Source organism: Theropithecus gelada, chromosome 16 (genome assembly GCF_003255815.1).
Source record: "Theropithecus gelada isolate Dixy chromosome 16, Tgel_1.0, whole genome shotgun sequence".
Taxonomy (NCBI): Eukaryota; Metazoa; Chordata; class Mammalia; order Primates; family Cercopithecidae; genus Theropithecus; species Theropithecus gelada.
Genome location: NC_037684.1, coordinates 74630099 through 74634232, shown reverse-complemented (window position 1 = coordinate 74634232; position 4134 = coordinate 74630099). Strand labels below are relative to the sequence as shown.

General features: G+C 51.3%; 1 pseudogene; it reads right to left on the bottom strand.

Annotated features, from left to right (window-relative positions):
- Positions 1-3093: 3093 nt before the first annotated feature.
- LOC112609642 lies at positions 3094-3489 on the bottom strand (annotated as a pseudogene).
- Positions 3490-4134: the final 645 nt, after the last annotated feature.

Below are 4134 nucleotides of genomic sequence, written 5' to 3'. Positions count from 1 at the left end.
TGACCCCCCAGACCCAGAGCCAGCTGGTTCCTCCTGCCTCCTGCTCACAGCTCCAGAAAAGCATCCTGGTTGGGAAAGTCAATGAAACACCAGGTGGCCTAAGGCTTCTTCCCAGGACCCCAAGGTAACTAGACAGGGCTGGGATGCAGTCAGAGGGGCAAAGTTCTGCAAAACAAACTGGACCCAGGGCACTGAGGGAAGCCTAGGTTCTGTCTGAGTGCTCTGCACAGAGATAGGAGGAAAGACAGTTGGGGGTTTTGTGAGGGAGGGGATAGGTGGATAGTAGTAATGAAGGGTGTTCTAGTTGGTGCCCAGTAACCAAGAGGAAGAAGGAAGGAGAGGGGGGATCAACTTCAGGCACAGCTGGATCCAGAACCCTGAGGTTTGGGCTATGGCTGTTCCCCACCCCTCGTATCATCCAGTCTCAGTCACCTTCCTCTCTGTGACACAATAGCCTCCTCCCTAGGGCTCCTTCCTTCCACTCTTGCCCCCACAAATCCATTCTCCATATATTGTTAAAACCATGCCACTCCCCTGCTTAACCCCTCTCTCCATGGCTTCCTGACGCCCTCCACATAAAGCAGAAACTCCTTACCCAGGCCCCAGAGGCCCCCACTGACCTCCCCAACCCCACCTCGCTCTCCTCTCCCCTCGCTCCCTCTGTCCTTTCTGTCCCTTGAACACACCAAGCACATCCCCATCTGGCCAACATTGCACCTTCTGTCCCCTCCTCCTGGTATGTCACCATGTGGCCACCCCTTCTCAGCAGGACAGTCCAGATGTCGCTGTCCTCGGCCATCCAGCCCCCAGCCCCCCATCCACTCCCCACACCAGCCCTGTCCGGTGGTTCCTTCTGTGATGGAAATGCTCCCCATTCACTGTCAAACACAGCAGCCACCCCGTGCGGCTAATGAGCCCCTGAAATGTGGCTGTTGTGATGGAAGAACTGAACTCTTAATTTTCTTCTTTTTTCTGAAAAACAAAATTTCTGTAAACTGCTTGAGTGCAGAGATGTTCTTTGCAATCCCAATACAGTACAGATTTCTTTTCCAAAATGAAATGATCAAGGAAAAAAAGAAAAAGAGCTATATAAAATGTTCTCCTGAAGAAACAGGACAATCTCATCTTTCTTTAAAAACAAAACAGGCCGGGCGTGGTGGCTCAAGCCTGTAATCCCAGCACTTTGGGAGGCCGAGGCGGGTGGATCACGAGGTCAGGAGATCGAGACCATCCTGGCTAACACCGTGAAACCCCGTCTCTACTAAAAATACAAAAAAAAAAACTAGCCGGGCGCGGTGGCGGGCGCCTGTAGTCCCAGCTACTCGGAGGCTGAGGCAGGAGAATGGCGTAAACCCGGGAGGCGGAACTTGCAGTGAGCCGAGATCGCGCCACTGCACTCCAGCCTGGGTGACACAGCGAGACTCCGTCTCAAAAAAAAAAAAAAACAAAAACAAAAAAAAACAAAAAAAAAAAACAAAACAGGCCGGGCGTGGTGGCTCATGCCTGTAATCCCAGCACTTTGGGAGGCTGAAGTGGGTGGATCATGAGGTCAGGAGTTTGAGACTAGTCTGACCAACACGAAGAAACCCCGTCACTACTAAAAATACAAAAATTAGCTGGGAATGGTGGTACATGCCTGTAATCCCAGCTACTCGGGAATCTGAGGCACGAGAATGGCTTGGACCTGGGAGAAGGAGGTTGCAGTGAGCCGAGATAGCACCATTGCACTCCAGCCTGGGCAACAACAGTGAAACTCCGTCTCAAAAAACAAAAACAAAAACAACAAAAATCAAAACGATCCTTTTGAATGTGTGGTGCAGGTGTAGGATTGAAGCCATGGGCTTTAGCGGTGCCGTGAGTCCAGGGCTTTGCTAACAGCCAGCACCACAGGCAGAGTAGCACTCTGGCCCAAACCATCCTTGCTGCTTTTACAGAAGCTTCCTGAACCTAAGTGATCAGTTCCCAGCTCTCCTTAAATTCCCAGTCCCCACCCTGGGCTTCTCTCCCTAACACCCTCATTGCTTTGGGAGCCCCTGAAGTGAACCCTGAAGTACTCCCTCTGTCAAATCTGGGCTCAGACCTTTGCCCTTCTCTGTGTCACTAGGAAATTTCAGTCAAGAGGGTGGAAATGGGTCATTTCAGACCATGCAGCAAAGCCACTGCTAGGCAAGTTTTTTTTTTTCTTCAGACAGAGTCTCTCTCTGTCCCCCAGGCTGGAATGCAATGCTGCAATCTCTGCTCACTGCAACATCTGCCTCTTGGGTTCTAGCAGTTCTCCTGCCTCAGCCTCCTGAGTGGCTAGGATTACAGGCACCTGCCACCACGTCCCGCTAATTTTTGTATTTTTAGTAGAGACGGGATTTCACCATGTTGGTCAGGCTGGTCTTGAACTCCTGACCTCAGGTGATCCACCCAGCCAGGCGAATTTTAAGGCAAATTTTATCTCTTATTCGGTCAGAGCCAGACGTAACCTTCTTACCACTGAGCAATCCTGCCTTTGCCGGAGATGCAACTTAGGCAACTCTGGATGAAAGTGGGATGAGGAAGCCTGGGGCAGATTCCAGGAGGTCTGGGCCTGACTACAGGAATGGACTTGTGTGCTTTTGAAGGCTGTAGTCACTGGGTGTCACTTCTGGCCCAGCTGCCCCTCAGTGGTAAACAGGAAGGGGGACCAAAAAAAAACTGAGATGGCAAAACAAACCCAGGCTCCGGAAGCAACATGAGGTCACGCAGATCCCACTAGGCAGCCTCATTACATATAAGAGAAATGCTAGAAAAAGGGATTACTGCAGGAGGCACCTCGGATCTGATGACAGGTAGGACCTTGCATCAAAATGATTTTTCTTTAGAACAAAAGAAAGGGTGAGACAAGAAAAGATCAAAGAAAGGGGTTCCATGAGCTTCATGAGATAGGACACAGCAGTGTTGTAAGGGAAGCAGGAAGATGGAGGCTGTGGACACAGGGTGGCGGATGGTGCCTCTCATGGCTTCTTTTCTCCCTGTTGGGCTGGTGGGTTGGTAGCTGAGGCCGGAGGTCCCCTCCCCTGGGGAGCAGGCAGATGACTTTGGCAAGGGGCAGTGGGGAAGCTGGGGTTACTCCACCTGGGCATCACGATTGGCTCCCTCAGTCTCCTTCAGTTTCCTCTCCATTAAATCTCCCTCCACCTCCTTCTGATCACTGATCACAAACTCCTTAGCGAAATCCTGTATGACCTCCTTCACTGGGGTCTTGACGTTCTTGCCAATCTACCTGATGAGGGCAAACATGGACTTCCTGCTCATGGCATCCCCTGTGGTGACACACACGAAGGCAAGCAACCAGACCTCGTCTGTACGCTGCAGGATGAAGTGCTGGTATTCTGCTCCTTGCCTGACAGGGACGATGATGGAGCCATCATATTTAAAAGTCACCCAGATGACGGCCAATCTGTCGTCTTGTGCTAGGTTGTAGGCCTCCCGGCAAGCCTCTTTGTCAGTCTTGGTGGCCATCACCACGGTGCTGCAGTGGAGACACTGCCAGGGGGGACCAAGCATGCCCCTGGCCATGGCGGGGATGGGAGCGTGGTAGTGGTGATAGTGACCTGGTGTCTGCAAGCTCCAAGCATGGCTGCAGCTCTGCTAAACTCTTAATTTTCAATTACTCTAATTGCTTGAAACTCAAATAGCCACATGGGGCTAGTGGCCACCATTTGGACAGAGTGACTCCAGCCTTCCATGTGGTGTAATTTTATTTACTAGCCTTTAGCATCATGTGATGTGATCTTCTTCACTTGTTTTCTGTCTCTGTGACCAGAGCATCAGCTCCTTGAGGTGGGGATTCGTTTGTCTTGTCCACTGCTGTATGCTGGGGCTAGAAGTGGATCTGGCATATAGTAGATGCTCAATACGTAATTGCCGAATGAATGCATGAGTAAATGAACGACTCCTGGGGCCATACATTCTGAATTTCTCCAAAAGGAATGCTAGTTCTGCCAGGGATTGCTGCTCTGTGACCTCAAGTCAGGATCTTGCCCTCTCTGGGCTCAGCATCCTGACCAAGGGGCACTGGGGCCCCTCTGGTCCTAAGGCTCTGAAACTTCCTGCTGCTTACTCGGCCCTGTTGGGAGAAAAGCTGAGTGTTGGGAGAGAAGTTGA